The sequence below is a fragment of the Ranitomeya imitator genome, chromosome 3 (assembly GCF_032444005.1).
Source record: "Ranitomeya imitator isolate aRanImi1 chromosome 3, aRanImi1.pri, whole genome shotgun sequence".
Classification (NCBI taxonomy): Eukaryota; Metazoa; Chordata; class Amphibia; order Anura; family Dendrobatidae; genus Ranitomeya; species Ranitomeya imitator.
This window is the reverse complement of record NC_091284.1, coordinates 435,860,474-435,887,894: the sequence shown is the minus strand read 5'-3', so window position 1 is coordinate 435,887,894 and position 27,421 is coordinate 435,860,474. Positions and strand designations below refer to the sequence as shown.

Genomic DNA, 27,421 nt, shown 5'->3' with positions numbered 1-27,421 from the left:
AAGTTCCCCTGTATTTTTGATAACTAGACAGGCAAAACTGACAGCTGTGGGCTGTAACCCTCAGCTGTCAGCTTCAGGAAGGCTGGTTATCAAGAATAGAGGGGGTCCCCATGCTGTATTTTTTAAATTATTTAAATAAATAATTTTAAATAAATAATTTAAAACACAACAACGTGGGACTCCCCCTCATTTGTGACAGCCAGCATTGCTAAAGCAGCTGGTATTCTCAGGGTAGTAAAGGGCCATTGATATTGGCCGCCCCAGCCTAAAAACAGCAGTACTCAGAAGCCCAGAAAAGGCACCTCTATTAGATGCGCCAATTCTGGCATTTTGTCCGCCTCTTCCCACTTGCCCTTTAGAAGTGTCAAATTGGGTTCATATTTGTGGGGTTGATGTCACCTTTGTATTATCCAGTGACATCAAGCCAACAGATTAGTAATGGAGAGGCGTCTATAAGACGCTTCTCCATTACTAATCCCACAGTTATATGGTAAATAAAGACACGGCCATAGTAAAGTCTTTAATTGAAAGAATGACACAGACTCCTTTAATGATTATAAATTAAACTAGATGGTGGCCCGATTCTAAGGCCATGTTCACACTATCCTTTTTTTCATGCGGAATCGCCGCGATTTTCCCGCTGCGGGTCCGCAGCTGTTTTCCATGCAGGGTACATTACAATGTACCCTATGGAAAACAGGAACTGCTGTGCCCACATTGCGGAAAATCGTGAAAAAAGCCGCGCTGAATAGCCGCGGTAAAAAAGAAGTACCATGTCACTTCTTTTTGCGGAACTGCAGCGGTTCTGCACCCATAGACCTCCATTGTGAGGTCAAACCCGCAGTAAAACCCGCAGATGAAAAAAATATTTGCGGGTTTTCTGCGGTTTGTGGTGCAGAACCGCTGCAGTGTGGCTGCCCCCCCGTGCCCCAATCCCACCCCCCCATGCTCCGATGCCACCCCCGTGCTCCGACGCCCCCCCCGTGCCCTCATTTCCCCCCCTTATACTTACCCGGCCTCCCGGTGTCCGTCCGGCCGTCTTCTCCCTGGGCGCCGCCATCTTGCAAAATGGCGAGCGCATGCGCAGTGCGCCCGCCGAATCTGCCGGCCAGCAGATTCGTTACAAAGTGTATTTTGATCACTGAGATATAACCTATCTCAGTGATCAAAATAAAAAAAATAGTAAATGACCCCCCCCCCCCCTTTGTCACCCCCATAGGTAGGGACAATAAAAAAATTAAGAATTTTTTTTTTCCACTAAGGTTAGAATAGGGTTAGGGTTAGGGGTAGGGTTAGGGGTAGGGGTAGGGTTAGGGTATTTTCAGCCATTTTAAACCCTAAAAAACTTCCTAGAAAACACACAGACTCTGCATAGAAAACTGCATAAAAAAAGGCATCAAAAAACGCACCAAAAAAGCACCAAAAAAGCACCAAAAAAAGGACCTGCGTTTTCTGCCAAGAGCTGCGGTTTTTGGTCCTGAAAAAAAAGGAGGGAAATCAGGAACGTGTGAACATAGCCTAACACATCGGGTATTCTAGAACTGAGGTCCCCAACTCCAGTCCTCAAGGCCCACCAACAGGTCATGTTTTCAGGATTTCCTTAGTCTTGCCCAGGTAATAATTGCATCACCTGTGCAATGCAAAGGAAATCCTGAAAACATGACCTGTTGGTGGGCCTTGAGGACTGGAGTTGGGGACCTCTGTTCTAGAATATGCATGTCCACGTAGTATATTGCACAGCCCACATAGTATATTGCCCAGTCACGTAGTATATTGCCCAGCTACGTAGTATATTGCCCAGCCACGTAGTATATTGCCCAGTCACGTAGTATACTGCGCAGCGACATAGTATATTGCACAGCGACTTAGTATACAGCACAGACACGTAGTAATTGCCCAGTCACGTAGTATATTGCCCAGTCGCGTAGTATATTGCCCAGCCACGTAGTATATTGCCCAGTGACGTAGTATATTGCACAGCGACTTAGTATACAGCACAGACACGTAGTATATTGCCCAGTCACGTAGTATATTGCCCAGTCGCGTAGTATATTGCCCAGCCACGTAGTATATTGCCCAGTGACGTAGTATATTGCCCAGCCACGTAGTATATTGCCCAGCCACGTAGTATATTGCCCAGCCACGTAGTATATTGCCCAGCCACGTAGTATATTGCCCAGTCACGTAGTATATTGCCCAGCTACGTAGTATATTGCCCAGCCACGTAGTATATTGCCCAACCATGTAGTATATTGCCCAGTCATGTAGTATATTGTCCAGCTACGTAGTATATTGCCCAGTCACGTAGTATATTACCCAGTCACGTAGTATATTGCCCAGTCACGTAGTATATTGCCCAGTCACGTAGTATATTGGCCAGCGACGTAGTATACAGCACACAGCCACGTAGTATACAGCACAGAGCCACGTAGTATATTGCCCAGCCACGTATTATATTGCCCAGTGACATAGTATACAGCACAGAGCCACGTTGTATACAGCACAGAGCCACGTAGTATGTTGCCCAGTCACGTAGTATATTGGCCAGTCACGTAGTATACAGCACAGCCACGTAGTATATTGCCCAGCCCCCTAGTATATTGCCCAGTCACGTAGTATATTGCCCAGTCACGTAGTATATTGGCCAGCGATGTAGTATACAGCACACAGCCACGTAGTATACAGCACAGAGCCACGTAGTATATTGCCCAGCCACGTATTATATTGCCCAGTGACATAGTATACAGCACAGAGCCACGTTGTATACAGCACAGAGCCACGTAGTATGTTGCCCAGTCACGTAGTATATTGGCCAGTCACGTAGTATACAGCACAGCCACGTAGTATATTGCCCAGCCCCCTAGTATATTGCCCAGTCACGTAGTATATAGCACAGCCCACGCAGTATATACCAGTGGCCACGTAATATCTAGCACAGCCCACGGAATATATCACACTGCCCACATAGTATATAACACTGCCTATGTAGTATACAGCACAGAGCCACGCGGTATGTAACACAGCTCACGTAGTATACAGCAGTCTGGGAACATATCCCTGTTAAAAAAAATAATTAAAATAAAAAATAGTTATATACTCACCTCCTGGGATCCAGCGGAGCTCCGGCGATAGGCGCGCGTCTGTGGCCATTTTCCATTCCCAGGATGCATTGCAAAATTACCTGGTCTCGTGAGACCGCTAAGTCTTCTGGGTAATTTCGCAATGCATCGCTGGGAGTGGAAGATGGCGGCAGGCGCGAGCGGCTCAGCGGACAACGGAGGGTGAGTATAGCAGTTTTTTTGTTTTGCTTTTTTCATTATTTTTAACATTACATTTTTTTACTACTGATGGCAGCATCAATAGTAAAAGGTTGAGGACACACAGGGTTAATAGCGGTGGTAATGGAGTGCGTTACCTGCGGCTTAACGCGGTCCGTTACCGTCGGCATTAACCCTGTGTAAGCGGTGAGTGGAGGGTAGTGTGCGGGCGCCAGGCAGTGACTGCGGGGAGTAAGGAGCGGCCATTTTCTTCCGGACTGTGCCCGTCACTGGTCAAGGCTGTTTTGCTGCGACCAATCAGCGACTTGGATTTCCAGGACAGAGAGAGGCCGCGACCAATGAATATCCGTGACAGACAGACCGAAAGACAGACAGAAAGACAGACAGACGGAAGTGACCCTTAGACAATTATATAGTAGACTATACTCACGTCATCGCCCACTCCATTGAATCCCTCATCTTCTGTAATAAAACAAAAATAAAAAACAACACTATCCCTCACCTGTCCCTCATTCTGTCCCACGTTGTAATCCATGCCTGGGGGATAAACAGTTCTCAACTGTGCCAAGTTGCAACCGTCCAGGCTGAGAGCCACACAGGATTGAGCCACTGCAAGCGCAGCATCAGTAACCAGCCGCGACCTCATCACGTAGTGGCAGGTCACTGAGGCTGCGTTCCCAGCTGAGTCCCTGAAGTGTAGGTGTTTCCTACTGGTTTTACAAAAGGAGCTTATAAAGAAGTTTTAAAAAGACTGCTTCTAACACTGTTGTGAGAACTGCTTTGTTTTCCAGAGACCTGAAGAAAAACCCGTTTGGCGCGGCTGGATTCCGGGTCTAGACACACGCCTTGTAGCCCACCCAAGACCAACGTTGAGGGTTAATGACGTGTCCCTCGCATCATTCCTGCTGTTCTAAAGTTTTAATTGACTTGAATATTAATGTGATTGATACTTTGCACTACCTCATTAAAAGAGACTTGAATATTGTTGGAACCTTTAAAGGGAATGTTTAATCGTTGCACTTTGCTAGAATATATTGAAGATTTAATGTAGTAAATAGTAATGAAAGCTGAAATTTGAATTTAGTTGGAATGGTGTTTCAATCCTCTAAACTGCATGCTCGCAAACGCCAGAAGCCTGACAAACAAGATGGAAGAACTAGAAGCAGAAATATCTACAGGTAACTTTGACATAGTGGGAATAACCGAGACATGGTTAGATGAAAGCTATGACTGGGCAGTTAACTTACAGGGTTACAGTCTGTTTAGAAAGGATCGTAAAAATCGGAGAGGAGGAGGGGTTTGTCTCTATGTAAAGTCTTGTCTAAAGTCCACTTTAAGGGAGGATATTAGCGAAGGGAATGAGGATGTCGAGTCCATATGGGTCGAAATTCATGGAGGGAAAAATGGTAACAAAATTCTCATTGGGGTCTGTTACAAACCCCCAAATATAACAGAAATCATGGAAAGTCTACTTCTAAAGCAGATAGATGAAGCTGCAACCCATAATGAGGTCCTGGTTATGGGGGACTTTAACTACCCGGATATTAACTGGGAAACAGAAACCTGTGAAACCCATAAAGGCAACAGGTTTCTGCTAATAACCAAGAAAAATTATCTTTCACAATTGGTGCAGAATCCAACCAGAGGAGCAGCACTTTTAGACCTAATACTATCTAATAGACCTGACAGAATAACAAATCTGCAGGTGGTCGGGCATCTAGGAAATAGCGACCAAAATATTGTACAGTTTCACCTGTCTTTCACTAGGGGGACTTGTCAGGGAGTCACAAAAACACTGAACTTTAGGAAGGCAAAGTTTGACCAGCTTAGAGATGCCCTTAATCTGGTAGACTGGGACAATATCCTCAGAAATAAGAATACAGATAATAAATGGAAAATGTTTAAGAACATCCTAAATAGGCACTGTAAGCGGTTTATACCTTGTGGGAATAAAAGGACTAGAAATAGGAAAAACCCAATGTGGCTAAACAAAGAAGTAAGACAGGCAATTAACAGTAAAAAGAAAGCATTTGCACTACTCAAGCAGGATGGCACCATTGAAGCTCTAAAAAACTATAGGGAGAAAAATACTTTATCTAAAAAACTAATTAAAGCTGCCAAAAAGGAAACAGAGAAGCACATTGCTAAGGAGAGTAAAACTAATCCCAAACTGTTCTTCAACTACATCAACAGTAAAAGAATAAAAACTGAAAATGTAGGCCCCTTAAAAAATAGTGAGGAAAGAATGGTTGTAGATGACGAGGAAAAAGCTAACATATTAAACACCTTCTTCTCCACGGTATTCACGGTGGAAAATGAAATGCTAGGTGAAATCCCAAGAAACAATGAAAACCCTATATTAATCTAACCCAAGAAGAGGTGCGAAACCGGCTAAATAAGATCAAAATAGATAAATCTCCGGGTCCGGATGGCATACACCCACGAGTACTAAGAGAACTAAGTAATGTAATAGATAAACCATTATTTCTTATTTTTAGGGACTCTTGTTGTGAGTTCCGTTCTGGAGCTCCCTCCTGTGGTTGCTAATGGTATTTTTGCGAGTTCTGACCTTGGGCTCCCTCTGGTGGTTTCAAGTGGAACTGCTGCTCCGTTAGGTAGTTGTAGCAGCTGCCTTCACTAATCGCCTTGCCTGGGTTTGTTATTTAAACCTGCTCTGGGCTTTAGTCCTTGCCTGCTGTCTATGTTCTTGGTTGGATTTGATTCTTCCCTTGGATTTCTCATATGGCCAGTCCTTGTCTGCAAAAGATAAGTTTTGCTAGTTTTGTTTGTCCATTAGTTTGGACTCTATTGCTTTGCATTTTGTCTCTTTGTCCAGCTTGTCACTATGTCTTATTCAGGCTAGCTGGAAGCTCTAGGAAAGCAGATTTGCCCCTCCACACCGTGAGTCGGTGTGGAGTTCATTTTTGTAAACTCTGCGTGGATTTTGTAGTTTTTAATACTGACCGCACAGTATCCTTTGCTCTCTGTCTATCTAGTTTAGTTTTGGCCTCCCTTTGCTGAAATCTAATTTCATTTCTGTGTTCGTCATTTCCCTCTCCTTTCACAGTCAATATTTGTGGGGGGCTGTCTTTCCTTTTGGGGGTTTCTCTGAGGCAAGATAGCTTTCTATTTCCTTCTTTAGGGGTAGTTATATCTGAGGCTGTGACGAGGTGTCTAGGGAGTGTCAGGAACATCCCACGGCTATTTCTAGTTGTGTTGTTAGGATTAGGGACTGCGGTCAGTAGAGATACCACCTTCTCAGAGCTCGTTCCATGTTGCGTTTTAGCCACCAGGTCATTTCAGTGTGGCCTCTTAACCACCAGGTCATAACAGTACAGCAGGCCAAGAATGAATTGAATGCATCTCAAAAGAAGGAAAAAAGAAGAGTTCTGAACCATTTTTTTTTCTGTGCTCTGTTCTGTCTTCTTTTTCCTCTGGGTGGTGCTGGATATATGCTCTGGTATGGAGGTTCAGGGTTTGTTTTCTCGTGTGGATCAACTTGCTGCAAGAGTCCAGAGTATCCAAGATTATATTGTTCAGACTCTGGCTCTAGAGCCAAGAATTCCTACTCCTGATTTGTTTTTTGGGGACAGATCCAAGTTTTTGAACTTTAAAAATAGCTGCAAATTGTTTTTCGCTTTGAAACCCTGTTCTTCTGGTGATCCCATTCAGCAAGTGAAAATCATCATATCCTTACTGCGTGGTGATCCTCAAGACTGGGCATTTGCTCTTGAAACAGGGAATCCGGCATTATTGAATGTAGATGCATTCTTTCAGGCGCTTGGATTGTTGTATGACGAACCTAACTCTGTAGAGCATGCTGAGAAAACACTGTTGGCCCTGTGTCAGGGTCAGGAAGCGGCAGAGTTATATTGCCAGAAATTTAGAAAATGGTCTGTGCTCACTAAATGGAATGAAGAGGCGCTGGCTGCTATTTTCAGAAAAGGTCTTTCTGGAACCCTTAAAGATGTTATGGTGGGCTTTCCTACGCCTACCGGTTTAAGCGAATCTATGTCTCTAGCCATTCAGATTGATCGGCGCTTGCGTGAGCGCAAGGCGGTGCACCATATGGCAGTGTCCTCTGAGCGAAGTCCTGAGCCTATGCAATGTGATAGGATTTTGACTAGAGCAGAAAGGCAGAAATTCAGACGTCAGAATGACCTGTGTTTTTACTGTGGTGATTCAGCTCATGCTATTTCTGATTGCCCTAAGCGTACTAGGAGGGTCCCTAGGTCTGTTACCATTAGTTCTGTGCAGCCTACATTTCTCTTGTCTGTTACCCTGATTTGCTCATTGTCGTCCTTTTCTGTTATGGCATTTGTGGATTCTGGCGCTGCCCTGCACTTAATGGACTTAGAATTTGCCAAGCGCTGTGGTTTTTCCTTGGAACCTCTGCAGAGTCCTATTCCCTTAAGGGGGATTGATGCTACGCCATTGGCCAAGAATAAACCTCAGTACTGGACACAGTTAACCATGTGCATGGCTCCAGCACATCAGGAAAATATTCGTTTTTTTGGTGTTGCATAATTTGCATGATGTTGTTGTGCTGGGTTTTCCATGGTTACAGGTACATAATCCAGTGCTGGATTGGAGATCTATGTCTGTGACTGGTTGGGGTTGTCAGGGGATACATAGTGATATTCCTTTGATGTCCATTTCCTCGTCCCCTTCTTCTGAAGTTCCTGAGTTTTTGTCGGATTTCCAGGATGTATTTGATGAGCCCAAGTCCAGTTCCCTGCCTCCTCAAAGGGACTGCGATTGTGCCATTAATTTGATTCCTGGCTGTAAGTTCCCTAAGGGCCGACTTTTCAATCTGTCTGTGCCAGAGCATGCCGCTATGCGGAGTTATGTAAAGGAGTCCTTGGAGAAAGGGCATATTCGCCCGTATTCGTCACCGTTGGGAGCGGGATTTTTTTTTGTTGCCAAGAAGGATGGCTCCTTGAGACCCTGTATAGATTATCACCTTCTCAATAAGATCACTGTCAAATTCCAGTATCCGTTACCTTTGCTTTCTGATTTGTTTGCTCGGATTAAGGGTGCTAGTTGGTTTACTAAAATCGACCTCCGAGGGGCGTATAATCTTGTGCGTATTAAACAAGGTGATGAATGGAAAACAGCATTTAATACGCCTGAAGGCCATTTTGAATATCTTGTAATGCCATTCGGTCTCTCTAATGCTCCATCGGTATTTCAGTTCTTTATGCATGATATCTTCCGGAATTATCTGGATAAATTTATGATTGTGTATTTGGATGATATTTTGGTTTTCTCCGATGATTGGGAGTCTCATGTGAAGCAGGTTAGGATGGTGTTTCAAGTCCTTCGTACTAATGCGTTGTTTGTGAAGGGGTCTAAAGGTACCTTCACACATAACGATATTGTTAACGATATCGTTGCTTTTTGTGACGTAGCAACGATATCGTTAATGAAATCGTTATGTGTGACAGCGACCAACGATCAGGCCCCTGCTGGGAGATCGTTGGTCGCTGAATAAAGTCCAGAACTTTATTTCGTCGCTGGACTCCTGCTGACATCGCTGGATCGGCGTGTGTGACACCGATCCAGCGATGTCTTCACTGGTAACCAGGGTAAACATCGGGTAACTAAGCGCAGGGCCGCGCTTAGTAACCCGATGTTTACCCTGGTTACCATCCTAAAAGTAAAAAAAAAACAAACACTACATACTTACCTAACGCTGTCTGTCCTCCAGCGCTGTGCTCTGCACTCCTCCTGTACTGGCTGTGAGCGTCGGTCAGCCAGAAAGCAGAGCGGTGACGTCACCGCTCTGCTTTCCGGCCGCTGTGCTCACACAGACAGTACAGGAGGAGTGCAGAGCACAGCGCTGGAGGACAGACGGCTGTAGGTAAGTATGTCGTGTTTGTTTTTTTTTACATTTAGGATGGTAACCAGGGTAAACATTGGGTTACTAAGCGCGGCCCTGCGCTTAGTTACCTGATGTTTACCCTGGTTACCAGCATCGTTGGTCGCTGGAGAGCTGTCTGTGTGACAGCTCTCCAGCGACCAAACAGCGACGCTGCAGCGATCCGGATCATTTTCGGTATCGCTGCAGCGTCGCTTAATGTGAAGGGGCCTTAAGTGCCTCTTTGGAGTTCAGAGGGTTTCTTTTTTGGGTTTCATTTTTTCTCCCTCGGCTATTGAAATGGACCCTGTTAAAGTCCAGGCCATTCATGATTGGACTCAACCTACATCTGTAAAGAGCCTTCAGAAATTTTTGGGCTTTGCCAATTTTTATCGTCGCTTTATTGCTAATTTTTCTAGCGTGGTGAAGCCTCTGACCGATTTGATGAGGAAGGGCGCTGATGTGGTGAATTGGTCCTCTGCGGCTGTTGAGGCCTTTCAGGAGCTTAAACGTCGTTTTTCTTCTGCCCCTGTGTTGCGTCAGCCAGATGTTTCTCTCCCTTTTCAGGTTGAGGTTGATGCTTCTGAGATTGGGGCAGGGGCCGTTTTGTCTCAGAGAAATTCTGATGGCTCTTTGATGAAACCTTGTGCCTTCTTCTCCAGAAAATTTTCGTCTTCTGAGCGTAATTATGATGTCGGCAATCGGGAGTTGTTGGCTATGAAGTGGGCATTTGAGGACTAGCGACATTGGCTTGAGGGAGCCAAGCATCGCGTGGTGGTCTTGACTGATCACAAGAATCTGATTTACCTCGAGTCTGCTAAGTGGTTGAATCCTAGACAGGCTCGGTGGTCTTTGTTTTTCTCACGTTTTGATTTTGTGGTCTCGTATATTCCTGGATCTAAGAATGTGAAGGCTGATGCCCTTTCTAGGAGTTTTTTGCCTGATTCTCCGGGAGTTCTTGAGCCAGCTGGGATCCTCAAGGAGGGGGTGATTCTTTCTGCCATCTCCCCTGATTTACGGCGGGTACTTCAGGTACTTCAGGAGTTTCAGGCTGATAAACCTGACCGCTGTCCTGTGGGAAAATTGTTTGTTCCTGATAGATGGACTAGTAGGGTAACTTCTGAGGTTCATTGTTCGGTGTTGGCTGGTCACCCTGGGATTTTTGGTACCAGAGATTTGGTGGCTAGGTCCTTTTGGTGGCCTTCCTTGTTGCGGGATGTGCGTTCGTTTGTGCAGTCCTGTGGGACCTGTGCTCGGGCTAAGCCTTGCTGTTCCCGTGCCAGCGGGTTGCTTTTGCCTTTGCCTATTCCTGAGAGGCCCTGGAGGCATATTTCCATGGATTTTATTTCTGATCTTCCTGTTTCTCAGAAGATGTCTGTCATCTGGGTGGTTTGTGACCGGTTTTCTAAGATGGTCCATTTGGTGCCATTGCATAAGTTGCCTTCCTCTTCTGATTTTGTTCCATTATTTTTTCAGCATGTGGTTCGTTTGCATGGTATTTAGGAGAATATTGTGTCTGACAGAGGTTCCCAGTTCGTTTCTAGGTTTTGGCGGTCCTTTTGTGCTAGAATGGGCATTGATTTGTCTTTTTCTTCTGCATTCCATCCTCAGACAAATGGCCAAACGGAGCGAACCAATCAGACCTTGGAAACCTATTTGAGATGCTTCATGTCTGCTGATCAGGATGATTGGGTGACCTTTTTGCCGTTGGCCAAGTTTGCCCTTAATAATCGGGCTAGTTCGGCTACCTTGGTTTCGCCTTTTCTTTGTAACTTTGGTTTTCATCCTCGTTTTTCTTCAGGGCAGCTTGAGCCTTCTGACTGTCTTGGTGTGGATTCCGTGGTGGACAGGATGCAGCAGATTTGGACTCATGTGGTGGACAATTTGATGTTGTCTCAGGAGAAGGCTCAGCGTTTTGCTAACCGTCGTCGGTGTGTTGGTCCCTGGCTTCGTGTTGGGGATTTGGTCTGGTTGTCTTCTCGTCATGTTCCTATGAAGGTTTCTTCCCCTAAGTTCAAGCCTCGCTTTATTGGGCCTTATAAGATTTCTGAAATTATCAATCCACTGTCTTTTCGTTTGGCCCTTACAGCTTCCTTTTCCATTCATAATGTGTTCCATAGATCCTTGTTGCGGAGATATGTGGTACCTATGGTTCCCTCCGTTGATCCTCCTGCTCCGGTGTTGGTTGAGGGGGAATTGGAATATGTGGTAGAGAAGATTTTGGATTCTCGTTTTTCGAGGCGGAAGCTTCAGTATCTGGTCAAGTGGAAGGGTTATGGCCAGGAGGATAATTCTTGGGTTGTTGCCTCCGATGTTCATGCTCCCGATTTGGTTCATGCTTTCCATTTGGCTCGTCCTGATCGGCCTGGGAGCTCTGGTGAGGGTTCGGTGACCCCTCCTCAAGGGGGGGTACTGTTGTGAGTTCCGTTCTGGAGCTCCCTCCTGTGGTTACTAATGGTATTTTTGCGAGTTCTGCCCTTGGGCTCCCTCTGGTGGTTTCAAGTGGAACTGCTGCTCCGTTAGGTAGTTGTAGCAGCTGCCTTCACTAATCGCCTTGCCTGGGTTTGTTATTTAAACCTGCTCTGGGCTTTAGTCCTTGCCTGCTGTCTATGTTCTTGGTTGGATTTGATTCTTCCCTTGGATTTCTCATATGGCCAGTCCTTGTCTGCAAAAGATAAGTTTTGCTAGTTTTGTTTGTCCATTTGTTTGGACTCTATTGCTTTGCATTTTGTCTCTTTGTCCAGCTTGTCACTATGTCTTATTCAGGCTAGCTGGAAGCTCTGGGAAAGCAGATTTGCCCCTACACACCGTGAGTCGGTGTGGAGTTCATTTTTGTAAACTCTGCGTGGATTTTGTAGTTTTTAATACTGACCGCACAGTATCCTTTGCTCTCTGTCTATCTAGTTTAGTTTTGGCCTCCCTTTGCTGAAATCTAATTTCATTTCTGTGTTCGTCATTTCCCTCTCCTTTCACAGTCAATATTTGTGGGGGGCTGTCTTTCCTTTTGGGGGTTTCTCTGAGGCAAGATAGCTTTCTATTTCCTTCTTTAGGGGTAGTTATATCTGAGGCTGTGACGAGGTGTCTAGGGAGTGTCAGGAACATCCCACGGCTATTTCTAGTTGTGTTGTTAGGATTAGGGACTGCGGTCAGTAGAGATACCACCTTCTCAGAGCTTGTTCCATGTTGCGTTTTAGCCACCAGGTCATTTCAGTGTGGCCTCTTAACCACCAGGTCATAATAGACTCTATAGCGACGGGGTCTGTTCCGCAGGACTGGCGCATAGCAAATGTGGTGCCAATATTCAAAAAGGGCTCTAAAAGTGAACCTGGAAATTATAGGCCAGTAAGTCTAACCTCTATTGTTGGTAAAATATTTGAAGGGTTTCTGAGGGATGTTATTCTGGATTATCTCAATGAGAATAACTGTTTAACTCCATATCAGCATGGGTTTATGAGAAATCGCTCCTGTCAAACCAATCTAATCAGTTTTTATGAAGAGGTAAGCTATAGGCGGACAACGGTGAGTCATTGGACGTGGTATATCTCGATTTTTCCAAAGCGTTTGATACCGTGCCGCACAAGAGGTTGGTACACAAAATGAGAATGCTTGGCCTGGGGGAAAATGTGTGTAAATGGGATAGTAACTGGTTTAGTAATAGAAAGCAGAGGGTGGTTATAAATGGTATAGTCTCTAACTGGGTCACTGTGACCAGTGGGGTACCGCAGGGGTCGGTATTGGGACCTGTTCTCTTCAACATATTCATTAATGATCTGGTAGAAGGTTTACACAGTAAAATATCGATATTTGCAGATGATACTGTTGCAGAGTGCGTCTTCTTGCAGTCACCGCTGTACTTAGGAAAGCTTCAATCAGCAAGATATCTTGAGTAAACAGTATTTACTTCATACTGGATAAACATGAGATACAATTCAGTGTAACACAGTCCGTGCACTGAACACAACACATTCATGAAGAAAAGCAAAACCGAAAGTAAGAAAACAACCAACCACTGAGAGCTTCCCTCCCCACATTACAGCAAGTATATGACTTTACACACTATCGCCATCTGCTGTCTGGTTAGTATAAAGTCCTCCTTTTACTTATAATAAGTCCCAATCTGTTGCATATGCCAACACCCTTTCTCAACAGTAAGGACTTATTCAATCAAACCCAACTTTTTTATTAGTCTCTGATGTTTATCAGCATTCAACGCCTTCGTGAAAATCTCTGCTGTCATTTCTTCAGTAGGACAGTACTCTAACTTCAAGACTCCTTGTTCCTGATGATCTCTCAAGAAATGATATTTCACATCAATATGTTTGGTTCTTGGATTGACTCTTTCCATCTGAGCAAGAACAAGACATCCTTGATTGTCCTCTTTTAGTTTTGTTGGTGCCAACTGTGGTTGTCCTAATTCTGTCAACAATTGTCTTAACCACAGTACTTCTTGACTCGCGTGTGCTGCGGCAACATATTCTGCTTCTGTTGAAGATAGTGTCACAATTGACTGTTTCTTACTTGTCCAACTTATTGGTCCACCTGAGAGGAAAAAAATATGTCCACTGGTAGATCTTCTGTCAGTTGGATCTCCAGCCCAATCTGCATCAACATATCCTGTTAAAATGCAATCATCGCTTGTGGGTAATTTCAGCTTAACATTGCTAGTTCCTTTCAAATAACGCATTACTCTCTTCACGGCATTCCAATCAGCTTTATTTGGCTTTGATACCTTTCTACTAAGGATTCCTACTGCTGCTGCGATGTCTGGTCTTGTAACGGTTGCTAGATACAGTAGTTTTCCTATTGCTGTTCTGTATTCTTCATTATTTGGTAGCATATTTTGTTCACTGTTCATCTCTTTGAGATAATTAGTTTCCATTGGAGACTTTACTGTTTTTGCATCCTTTAATCCAAATTTTTCTGTTATGTCTTGAATCATATGATTTTGATTCAGTAGGAAACTTCCATCTTCTTCTCTTTCTACTTGTATTCCTAGATATTGTTTTACATTTCCCAAGTCTTTGATTTCGAAATGTTGCTTCAGGATTTCTAGAATGTTTTCGTTATCCCTTTCTTGTTCAAAACAAATCAAAATGTCGTCTATATATATGAGTATGTAAATCCATCTATTAATCAGCCTTTTTGTGTATAAGCATGGATCAGCTTTGCTTCTTTGAAATTTTTCATTTGCAAGTACTTCCGTGATTTTGTCATTCCACGCTTTAGCTGCTTGCTTTAAACCATACAGTTAGGGCCAGAAATATTTGGACAGTGACACAAGTTTTGTTATTTTAGCTGTTTACAAAAACATGTTCAGAAATACAATTATATATATAATATGGGCTGAAAGTGCACACTCCCAGCTGCAATATGATAGTTTCCACATCCAAATCGGAGAAAGGGTTTAGGAATCATAGCTCTGTATTGCATAGCGTCCTCTTTTTCAAGGGACCAAAAGTAATTGGACAATGGACTCTAATGGCTGCAATTAACTCTGAAGGCGTCTCCCTCGTTAACCTGTAATCAATGAAGTAGTTAAAAGGTCAGGGGTGGATTCCAGGTGTGTGGTTTTGCATTTGGAAGCTGTTGCTGTGAGCAGACAACATGCGGTCAAAGGAACTCTCAATTGAGGTGAAGCAGAACATCCTGAGGCTGAAAAAAAAGAAAAAATCCATCAGAGAGATAGCAGACATGCTTGGAGTAGCAAAATCAACAGTTGGGTACATTCTGAGAAAAAAGGAATTGACTGGTGAGCTTGGGAACTCAAAAAGGCCTGGGCGTCCACGGATGACAACAGTGGTGGATGATCGCCGCATACTTAATTTGGTGAAGAAGAACCCGTTCACAACATCAACTGAAGTCCAGAACACTCTCAGTGAAGTAGGTGTATCTGTCTCTAAGTCAACAGTAAAGAGAAGACTCCATGACAGTAAATACAAAGGGTTCACATCTAGATGCAAACCATTCATCAATACCAAAAATAGACAGGCCAGAGTTAAATTTGCAGAAAAACACCTCAAGAAGCCAGCTCAGTTCTGGAAAAGTATTCTATGGACAGATGAGACAAAGATCAACCTGTACCAGAATGATGGGAAGAAAAAAGTTTGGAGAAGAAAGGGAACGGCACATGATCCAAGGCACACCACATCCTCTGTAAAACATGGTGGAGGCAACGTGATGGCATGGGCATGCATGGCTTTCAATGGCACTGGGTCACTTGTGTTTATTGATGACATAAGAGCAGACAAGAGTAGCCGGATGAATTCTGAAGTGTACCGGGATATACTTTCAGCCCAGATTCAGCCAAATGCTGCAAAATTGATTGGACGGCGCTTCATAGTACAGATGGACAATGACCCCAAGCATACATCCAAAGCTACACAGGAGTTCATGAGTGCCAAAAAGTGGAACATTCTGCAATGGCCAAGTCAATCTCCAGATCTAAACCCAATTGAGCATGCATTTCACTTGCTTAAATCCAGACTTAAGACGGAAAGACCCACAAACAAGCAAGACCTGAAGGCTGCGGCTGTAAAGGCCTGGCAAAGCATTAAGAAGGAGGAAACCCAGCGTTTGGTGATGTCCATGGGTTCCAGACTTAAGGCAGTGATTGCCTCCAAAGGATTTGCAACAAAATATTGAAAATAAAAATATTTTGTTTGGGTTATGTTTATTTGTCCAATTACTTTTGACCTCCTAAAATGTGGAGTGTTTGTAAAGAAATGTGTACAATTCCTACATTTTCTATCAGATATTTTTGTTCAACCCTTCAAATTAAACGTTACAATCTGCACTTGAATTCTGTTGTAGAGGTTTCATTTCAAATCCAATGTGGTGGCATGCAGAGCCCAACTCGCGAAAATTGTGTCACTGTCCAAATATTTCTGGCCCTAACTGTATATGCTTTTCTGTAGTTTACAAACTTTGTTTGGATTTCTTTCATCTTTGAATCCTGGAGGTTGTTCCATATAAATGTCTTCTGTTAAATCTCCATTCAGAAAAGCTGTCTTTACATCCAGATGTCTCAGTTGCATCTGTTTCATTGCTGCAACTGTAAGTAAAGTTCTTATTGTAGTGTGTTTGACAACTGGAGCAAATGTCTCATCATAGTCTTCTCCTACAGGCAGTTTAGATATTTCTTCCCAAGAAGTAGGCTCATAGATTTTTCTTGTGCTTGTCTTGTATGAGAGACGTTTTGGTGGTTTTCCTTTGTTCTCTCTCATTGAACGTCTTGGTTCTGTGTCTGTTTGTAGTTGTGATTCTTCACTTTCAGTATTTTGTTCTTCATTAATTTCTACTTCTTTCTCAGCAGATATTTCTTCAGTTGTGTCATTATTGGTTTTCTCATTTTTTGTTTCAACTGAAATCATAATGTCTTCATTCAAATCTTCAATGAATGTCACACTGTTACTCACCGTAACTCTATCTGTTTTGGGATCTAGGATTCTGTATCCTTTGCAATTTTCACTATATCCATCAAATATTCCTTCCATGGATCTGTTTTGAAGTTTGGAATGTTTTTCTGTTGGAATGAATATGAAAACTTTACATCCAAAAACTTTTAAATGTTTGACACTTGGTTTCATACCTTGCCACAGTTCATATGGAGTTTTCGTCAGTTTTCTGGAAAAAAGTCGTTTCTGTAGATAAGTAGCTGTCATTGCTGCCTCACCCCAATATTTCTCTGGTAGTTTGGAATCTGTCAGCATACATCTTATCATCTCTGTTAGAGTTCTGTTTTTCCTTTCTGCTACTCCATTTTGTTCAGGTGTGTATGGAACCGTTTTCTGGTGTTCTATTCCATTTTGTCTTAAGTAGTCTTCTATTCTGTGACCTGTAAATTCACCTCCATTATCACTTCTGATGACAATTGGCTTCCTTTGAAATTTGTTACTTGATCTTGTTACATAGTCTACAAGTTTATCAAAAACTTCACTTTTGTTTTTAATTAAGTATGTGACTGTGTATCTTGAGTAATCGTCTATAAAAGTCAACATGTATCTATTGCCTCCTGATGTAGTCACTTTCATGGGTCCACATACGTCAGTATGCACCAAATCAAGTGGTCTTTCGCTTTTCATCTCACTTTCTTTTGGAATAGATATCCTTGTGGCTTTGGATTTTATACAACAATCACATCTTATGGTAATTGAGCAATCTGATATCTTTAAATCTTTTGTCAATTGTTTTCTCTGTAGTTCCCTTATACTGTCAGGATGTCTATGTCCTAGACGTCTATGCCACATGTGAATACAGTTTTTGTGATCATGTGTACATACCTTCATCTGTTTCTTTGGTGTGTCAAAATGATATAATTGTTCATCTGCCTTGACTTTGGTTATCACCTTGTTTCCTGCAATAATTGCACACTCATTGTCTTTGAATTTCACTGTAAGCCCTTTTGCTGTTAAACGTTTCACAGATAATAATCCGCCTTCCAATTTTGGAACATACAACACATCTTGTACAAGTATCTTTGAATCTTGTCCGAACTTGTTTGAACAATTTAGCATACCTTGTCCGATACCTTCTGCGGGTATTTTGCTTCCATCTGCGAGATAAATGGCTTCTTTCTTATCTAAATCAAGATCAGTAAAGAAATTCTTGTCACTTGTCATATGACTCGTTGCTCCTGAATCAATAAACCAACCAAGTGATGATTTCTTGTCTGTTACTTTAAATGTGCCATTCCAATTATTCTCAGATGAATCGGAAATTGTGTTTTTTACCTTCTCTGTATGCTTTTTATGTTGTAATTTTTGTTGTTCTGCTTTCCATATGGTACAGTCTTTCTTTAAATGACCTTTTTTCTTACATCTGAAGCATTCTCTTGTCTCTTTATTATAGGGTTTTTGGAATTCTGTAGCTTTAAGAGCGTTTTCACTGTCCTTTTCAGTAGAAGAATCATTTCTTTGTTCTTTTCTTCTCTGATATTCATCTATTAGTCTTGTTTTCACAAAATCTAATGTAATGTCAGTTTCTGGTCTCGTCTCAAGGGCATTTATCAAGGCTGTATACGAATCTGGTAAACTGCACAACAATATAGCTGCTACATGACTTTCTTTAATATCTTCACCAATAGATCTTAGCTGTGATATCACTTCCATCATTGAGAATATGTGCTTCTGCATATCGTCATTTGCACTCAATCTCATACTGTACAGCTTTCTTAATAAAAACAACTTGTGATTCAAGCTAGGTCTTTCATACAGTTTTCTTAATGCTTCCCACATTCCCTTAGCTGTTTCTTCATTTCTTATATGTATTAATTGAGCATCATCCACTAATAAGCTAATGGTGGCTCTCGCTTGTATATCCTTCTTATCCCATGTCTGATTATCTTGATCTGGTCTTGCTGTAACAATTACTTCCCATAGATCATCCTTAGATAACAACATCTCTACTTTGAATTTCCATAACTGATAATTTTCACTATTCAGTTTAGCTACTGTAAATTTCAGTTCTGTGTTACTCATCATCTTTATATAGTCTTACTTGTTTAGAGAGTTGTACTGAAGATATTTTCCTGTATGTCCTGTGAATTCTCTGCAATTATATCCAGCTCCTGGGACGGTGAATTCCTCTGTCACTCTGTATCTGGATTTAGTTCCTTCTGTTTACAGAGCTTATCTGTGTGCTCCGTTATCTGGGCTATAAACCAGGATCCTTCTGCCTGAGCTTGTAGTGCAGACCTGTAGTGTCTGGGGTGTCTGGGGTTATCTGGGGTGCCTGGGGTGATCTGGGGTGATCTGGGCCCATAACCTGTTGCAGAGTGCGTCTTCTTGCAGTCACCGCTGTACTTAGGAAAGCTTCAATCAGCAAGATATCTTGAGCAAACAGTATTTACTTCATACTGGATAAACATGAGATACAATTCAGTGTTACACAGTCCGTGCACTGAACACAACACATTCATGAAGAAAAGCAAAAAAGAAAGTAAGAAAACAACCAACCACTGAGAGCTTCCCTCCCCACATTACAGCAAGTATATGACTTTACACACTATCACCATCTGCTGTCTGGTTAGTATAAAGTCCTCCTTTTACTTATAATAAGTCCCAATCTGTTGCATATGCCAACAGATACAAAACTATGTAAAGCAGTTAATACAAGAGAAGATAGTATTCTGCTACAGATGGATCTGGATAGGTTGGAAACTTGGGCTGAAAGGTGGCAGATGAGGTTTAACAATGATAAATGTAAGGTTATACACATGGGAAAAAGGAATCAATATCACCATTACACACTGAACGGGAAACCACTGGGTAAATCTGACAGGGAGAAGGACTTGGGGATCCTAGTTAATGATAAACTTACCTGGAGCAGCCAGTGCCAGGCAGCAGCTGCCAAGGCAAACAGGATCATGGGGTGCATTAAAAGAGGTCTGGATACACATGATGAGAGCATTATACTGCCTCTGTACAAATCCCTAGTTAGACCGCACATGGAGTACTGTGTCCAGTTTTGGGCACCGGTGCTTTGGAAGGATATAATGGAACTAGAGAGAGTACAAAGGAGGGCAACAAAATTAATAAAGGGGATGGGAGAACTACAATACCTAGATAGATTAGCGAAATTAGGATTATTTAGTCTAGAAAAAAGACGACTGAGGGGCGATCTAATAACCATGTATAAGTATATAAGGGGACAATACAAATATCTCGCTGAGGATTTGTTTATACCAAGGAAGGTGACGGGCACAAGGGGGCATTCTTTGCGTCTGGAGGAGAGAAGGTTTTTCCACCAACATAGAAGAGGATTCTTTACTGTTAGGGCAGTGAGAATCTGGAATTGCTTGCCTGAGGAGGTGGTGATGGCGAACTCAATCGAGGGGTTCAAGAGAGGCCTGGCTGTCTTCCTGGAGCAGAACAATATTGTATCATACAATTATTAGGTTCTGTAGAAGGACGTAAATCTGGGGATTTATTATGATGGATTATAGGCTGAACTGGATGGACAAATGTCTTTTTTCGGCCTTACTAACTATGTTACTATGTTACTATGTTACTAATATAGCCGATAATGAGTACTGATATCCTGATGCACTTTTGAATAAAGTGAAAAGAATAAAGTAACCCGCGGGGGTTGGCCGAAAAACTTTGAGATAGTTTTCTCTCCGTGAAAGTACGTGTACAATGTAAATAGTTAATGCAATGTTCAAGTGTTCTCACCTCCCATAAAGGGAAGCTTAGATATAGTATTAACTTGTTTTATTGCATTTCAAAAATGTGTATGTCTTTCTGCTAACCTGTCACTGTTGTTTTTCTTTTCCCAGTCCGGGAGTACTGGATTTAACGGGGGGGTGGAGAGGGGGGGGGTGGCGCCCCAGGGTCCTGGTCGTCGCAGTGGTATTGCTTTCCTCTCGGGGAGAGTGATGCTACGTTTGGAGGAGAAGAAGGATAACTGCATCCAGGTATCACAAACATGCAACACATTTCACACTCCAGACCACTAGGGGGAGCTTCTGCTCCTATTTATTAGGTCACTCCCCACATATATGTAACTGGTAGTCTGCAGGGAGAGTTAGTCAGTTCCAGACAGAAGTGAGTTCCTGGCATAGCTCCAGTCAGGAGTTCTGTTAGGAGTTCCAGACAGTAGTCTGAGGAGGACAGAAAGTAAAAGGAGCTGTGCATGCCCTCAGAGCTGCAGCTCCCAGAAAGAGACATACACACGTCCCTTGGGGGGTGATCCACATACAGCATGATGCCCCTAAAGTGCTCCCCCCAGTATGATGTCTGCATAGTTCCAGCCACAAAGTATCACAGCCACCACACAGTATGATGGCTTGACAATGTGATGCTTTCTCTCAGTATGATACCTATCATACCCCCACAGCCACCCATGTATTATAATAGACCTCACAGCCCACCATGCTGTATGATGGCTTTCACAACCCTCCACTCAGAATGATGGCTTCCACAGTCCTCCATTCAGTATGGGGGCCCATACAGTCACCAAAGCAATATGATACCTCCCGCAGCCCCTCACTCAGAATGAAGGCTTCCACAGTCCTCCACCTGGTTTGGAGTCCCCTACAGCCTCTCACTCGGTATGATGTCTCCACAGCTACTAACATTTAAAAAAAATAAAAGCCTCATCTCACCCTGCTTCCTCAGAATGCTGCTTGAGTCTGTGCAGTGTGATCACTAATGTCATCGTTTCTGCAGTACATGAAATCTCAGACTCACAGATGCAGGCTAAATGGCCCCCTAATCCACTATTATAAGCTACCATTCTATTCAATGGTATCCGAATCCTTAAGATGCGGATACCACTGAAATTGGAAAGACAGGCAGGGGAGTAATCTGGCCCCTAGCAGGCTCCATAGCGGTCGCATTGTCTGCTGTTATGGGTGAGACACCCCTGCCATTAACTAATTATTAAGCATAATTTACATTCTCCTAATATTCCCACAACATCTTTTAGCTTGGGGCTAGATGCCAACATGGGCAAAGATTGCTTTGCGCTGCAGCTATTGTTGTGAATTCTGTGGCAGAGCTCCCTCCTGTGGTCACAAGTGGTACTTCGGCTGATTCTCTCTGGGAGCTTCCGTTTGTGGAGGAAACTGGTACTGCAGCTTCTGAGTTTCCTCCCTCCGGTGATCTGGTGAGGTCGTTAGGTGCTTCTCTACTTAACCCCACCTAATGCTTTGATTCATGCTTCCTGTCAATGTTCCAGTGTTGGACTTGTGTTTCTCTGGATCATTCCTGTGGCCTGCTGCTCTGCATAGCTAAGTGCTTCTTTGCTATTTGTTGCTATTTTTTCTGTCCAGCTTGTCTATTTGTTTTGCTGGAAGCTCTGGGACGCAAAGGGTGTACCTCCGTGCCGTTAGTTCGGTACGGAGGGTCTTTTTGCCCCTTTGCGTGGTTTTCTTTAGGGTTTTGTGTAGACCGCAAAGTTATCTTTCCTATCCTCGTTCTGTCTAGAATATCGGGCCTCACTTTGCTGAATCTATTTCATCCCTACGTTTGTCTTTTCATCTTACTCACAGTCATTATATGTGGGGGGCTGCCTTTTCCTTTGGGGTATTTCTCTGAGGCAAGGTAGGCTTATTTTTTCTATCTTCAGGCTAGTTAGTTTCTCAGGCTGTGCCGAGTTGCATAGGGAGCGTTATGCGCAATCCACGGCTGCCTCTAGTTGTGTTTGGAGAGGATCAGGGATTGCGGTCTGCAGAGTTCCCACGTCTCAGAGCTCGATCTATTATTTTGGGTTATTGTCAGATCACTGTATGTGCTCTGACCTCCATGTCCATAGTGATACTGAATTACCTATCAGAACAAGCTATATCTCAACATAATGTAGGTGAATGGGTTTGCATTTTGCAAGGTACAGCGTCTACAACAAGCAAGTCACAAAAAAATTAACTGGTTCTGAATTTTTGAGATTTGATAGCTGCAGTGCTTTTCTGGTAGCAATGTGATGTGGCAGCAGGCTTGTACTGGCCCCCAGGAGAACTAGAGAATCCTCTGGTGGACCACCATGAATCAGTGGGCCACCACCCTCCTATATGAGCAATATATTTGAATCATTATGTACAGACAAAGGCAGTTATCTAGTTCATTGTTATATAAATTTTTAAATGAGGATAATGTCCCCTTTGCATGTAGCTGAAAAGTTGGGCCCTGGAGTTGGTTGTTGGTGGGCCCTTGACATCCCAGTCCAAAACTGTGTGGTAGAGATACAAAGTAATCTTGGGGCATGCAACCTATGTTGTGACCAAACTCATTGTCTTGACCCAGCTTTTTCTGGATAAAAAAAAAATTCACTTAAAAAGGAGCACATAATTAAAGAATCTGGTGCCCTTGATTTGACCTCCTTGTGCAGATCTGCAGATTCCAAGTCCTATCTACTGTACATTCACCTTCAATGGCTGATAGATATGTACACTGGGCTTCCGTAAAGGTACCATCACACTAGACGATATCGCTAGCGATCCGTGACGTTGCAGGGTCCTCGCTAGCGATATCGTCCAGTGTGACAGGCAGCAGCGATCAGGCCCCTGCTGTGCTGTCGCTGGTCGGGGAAGAAAGTCCAGAACTTTATTTGGTCGCTGGACTCCCCGTAGACATCGCTGAATCGGTGTGTGTGACACCGATTCAGCGATGTCTTCACTGGTAACCAGGGTAAACATCGGGTAACTAAGCGCAGGGCCGCGCTTAGTAACCCGATGTTTACCCTGGCTACCATCCTAAAAGTAAAAAAAAACAAACACTACATACTTACCTACAGCCGTCTGTCCTCCAGCGCTGTGCTCTGCACTCCTCCTGTACTGGCTGTGAGCGTCGGTCAGCCGGAAAGCAGAGCGGTGACTTCACCGCTCTGCTTTCCGGCCGCTGTGCTCACACAGACAGTACAGGAGGAGTGCAGAGCACAGCGCTGGAGGACAGACGGCTGTAGGTAAGTATGTAGTGTTTTTTTTACTTTTAGGATGGTAACCAGGGTAAACATCGGGTTACTAAGCGCGGCCCTGCGCTTAGTTACCCGATGTTTACCCTGGTTACCGGCATCGTTGGTCGTTGGAGAGCGGTCTGTGTGACAGCTCTCCAGCGACCAAACAGCGACACTGCAGCGATCCGGATCGTTGTCGGTATCGCTGCAGCGTCGCTAAGTGTGACGGTACCTTAACACCACCACCCTCCCCAGTTGACCAGCGTTGCAGATGTTATTCAGAAACCGAAGGTTGATATTAGCTTTAACAAAAAAAAAAAAAAAAAAGAATTTACCACAACTTTTGCAATTGTAAAACAAAAACAGAACATATTTAAAATGTGTCCAATTTCAACACAGGAGGATCTAGAACTCTTTTGTCACTACTTCAGGGATATTCACAGATTGGCTGTGAGTCACGCTTAGGACCTTGATAACATAGAGAAACTCACCAGCGAAATAATCATGCTAAATATTCCCATTGCATTACCTGGGATCAGTTTTCTGGTAAACAAATGCAACGCATGATTTATTGTCAGCACTGGCACATGGCCAGCACCACCAGAAAGCACCTGTGATGAGGTAACTCATGTAATCCACAGTGTATAGCACTGACATATCTTAAATTACAACCTTGCTCATAATATATTTTGTAGTTTTGTGGGGCCTTCATGAACACATTGTATTCTCTGCTTGTCCCGCATTTCACACCTGCTGTGCTCCTTCAGCTATCAACCACTTGAAGATCAAAGAGGTTTCTTGCAACCTTTGGGTTATTGTAAAGCTATTGGCACTTCAAGAGACATTCTCATTATCTAAACTTCTCCCATAGTACATAATTCACCTCTTCAGTTACCTTTTTTACTTTTTCAATTTATTATTTACAGTTTCTATAATGGCAACATATTTTGCAGCGCTTTACAGAGATTGTCACCAATCACATTGATTCCTATTCTTAAGCAATGTTCACACATTGCGCTTTTGCCGTGTTTTGGGTTTTGTTTTTTTTGCTGCACTTTATGCAAACTAAAACCTGAATCTTAAGGTACCATCAGACTCAGCAACTTTGCAACGAGAATGACAACGATCCGTGATGTTGCAGCGTCCTGGATAGCGATCTCCTTGTGTTTGACATGCAGCAGCGATCTGGATCCCGCTGTGCCATCGCTGGTCAGAGCTAGAAGTCCAGAAGTTTATTTCGTTGTCAGGTCGGCGTGATTCGTCATGTTTGACATCAAAAGCAACAATGCCAGCAACGTTTTACATGGAGCTAACAACCAGCGAGAACGATAAGTGAGTCACCGTTACGTCACTGGATCACTCCTGCATCGTTCTGGAGTTGCTGTGTTTGACGCCTCTACCTAAACAGCGATCGGCTCGTTGTCTATATCGCTGCAGCGTCGCTGAGTGTGACGGTACCTTTAGAGTACCAGTAAAAGCAATGAGATTTCAGAAATCTTATGCACACACATTGTTTTTTATTCCTCACTGAATTGGAAAACTGCTTCGTTTTTGAAAACTGCAGCATGTCACTTCTTTCAGCATTTTCCATCGTTTTTTCACCCATAGAGAGCAATGAGTAAAAAAAAGCAGCAAAAACCCCCACAGGTATCAGGTCTTGATGCGTTTTTAGTGGGAAAAAATCAGGTACAACAGTACATGAAACCCGTTTATTTTTGTGATTTTTCCCAAGTTTCAATTAATAATGTCTTGGTCTCCTCACCTTAGAATGGCAGCTACGATTAGTACAGTTTAAAGTAATCAATGGTTGACCAATGTGTGAAATAGAACAATATCTGCCAACTCAAAGGCTGACCAAAGTGAGAAAGTAAACAATGAATTGAATCTTCTACCTTCTGGCGTCCCCAGCACGACTTTTGATTAGCCAGAGTTGGCGTGACGTAATCTGTGCATCATGCTGATCTCTGGTTGCGACCTATGGATTTATGTTTTGATCATTCATTCACAGTCGTAGCAGCCAGAACTTTCTCATCTTTATGTAGCTTCAACATACGACATTTCGCTGTTTGGTGCCTGTAAAACCTTGTTCACACGTAGCATAAATAATGTGGTTTTGTTTTCTGCAGATGTTCCATCAAACTACGTAATAACAATCACATTTTATTTTATGCCTTTCCCCCTTATTTGATGTGGTTTTGGTGCAAATATGAAGATGCATTTTAAGTGCTTTTGTAGCTGGGTTCTGGGCTTCACCTTCCTGCTGCTCTTCCCACGTTCTCTTCTGTGGGCAGTTCCTTCTTCCTCGATTCCCACCATCCCAGACCAGGAGGCGGACTTCTCTTGGGGATGGACAGATAACTCGGACAAGACAGATTTCATCAAGCCGGGTATCATTTTAACCTTCGTCCGGCTGAGTAGGTACAATTGTAACTATTCCGTTTTAAAATTGCAATAAAAATTTTTTCCGAAAAGCCATGGAGGGCTGAAATTTCGTGACATCTCTGCAGTTTTGGTCCAGAATATATTGGCCAAATTTCAATAAAATATATATGAAGGTACAATTGTACCTCTGCAGCCTGTTAACGTTGTAAAATTATGCAGCCTGACGAAGGTTAATCAATATAACAGCGCAAACCTGATATTGTCTGTAGTTTACTGAGCAAAATCCTGATGACAGATTCACTTTAAGTTCTGGGAAGACCTGATCACAGGAGTAGAAGTGTGAATGTTATTTAATATATGTCAGTGCAGAGATATGAGGCCCTGCCCCCAAAGAAAAGGAGTGCTGAGTATGATGGAGAGAGATGAGTATTAGAAGCTGGGACAAAGCCTTTACGTGCCGGGATGGCGGACTGAGCCTTCAAATTTGGACAGTCCCTCTGAATCCTGGACAGTTGGGAGCTATGCATTACATATAGTAAGCTGAGCCGAACTAATCAATATCAGTGGAATCCACAAAAAGTCTAATATGTACGGGGCCCTACAAACTCTCCTGCAAAAGATATTTTAAATTCAATTACCAACCCTTGTTCTCCAGGCTTTGGATTTTCTTTTTTTCACATTAAAAACACACGAGTGTTCAGCTGAAAGTTATTGCACATGTATGGTCAACTTGATATTTAATGACTTGATCTTCAAGAGCCCTATCAATCAAAAGTGGGCAACGATGACTTATAACTGGGACTTCAGAATTAATTTTGGCTTATTGTAGTTTGATGCCTATTGATTGTCTACAAGCTCAATTAAATGCTATGTCAAAAAGGAATATAGGACTCAACCAAGAGCTTCAAGCAATAAATATATCAAACTATTTACTTTCTTGAACAACATTGTTTGAAAGGCAAATGACCACATAAGAATTACCCCAGAGGCAACATATTTTGGTTGATCCATCTTGGATTATTGTATTGGTCTAGAGGCGACAAGATAATTTGGTGTTTTAGCAGAAACAGTCGAAACAATAACCTAATAAATGTCAATAGACAAACTGATGAAATCAGAAGATAAGCAGAGGCTTGTAGAAGAAAATGTGTGCATTTTACTCTACTGGCTACATTTTATTCTCCAGTGACTGGTTCTATGAGTAAACTAGCATAGCAAAAAAAAGCAAAAAGCACCCTGATAAACTATTTCTTAGTGCACACGTGTACCTCCAAATATATTGAAGAATATTACTGTGCATTGGTGGGAGTCTATGAGACAAGATACCTTTTATTCTCTTGACTAACAAGCTGTGGTGCTCTAGAAAGCATTTCTCACTTATCGAAGATTGTAATGCTAAAGGGACAATACAGCCCTTTTCGAATTGCACAGACCCATGGATGTGACTTTATCTGATGGGAATCTTAAGGTTCCCATACATACCAAAAGTCTCTTGAACCTGCAATTCATTTTA

The 27,421-nt window shown here is 42.9% G+C and overlaps 1 protein-coding gene across 2 annotated transcripts in view; it reads right to left on the bottom strand.

The window, feature by feature from the left end:
* Positions 1–1,269: 1,269 nt before the first annotated feature.
* Positions 1,270–27,421, bottom strand: part of REPS2 (RALBP1 associated Eps domain containing 2) — a 441,759-nt gene continuing 415,607 nt past the window's right edge. For both annotated transcript variants that reach the window (XR_011319311.1, XR_011319312.1), the window contains one exon: positions 1,270–1,518. The gene's annotated coding sequence lies outside the window, so the exon portion shown is untranslated. The remainder of the gene's footprint in view (positions 1,519–27,421) is intronic.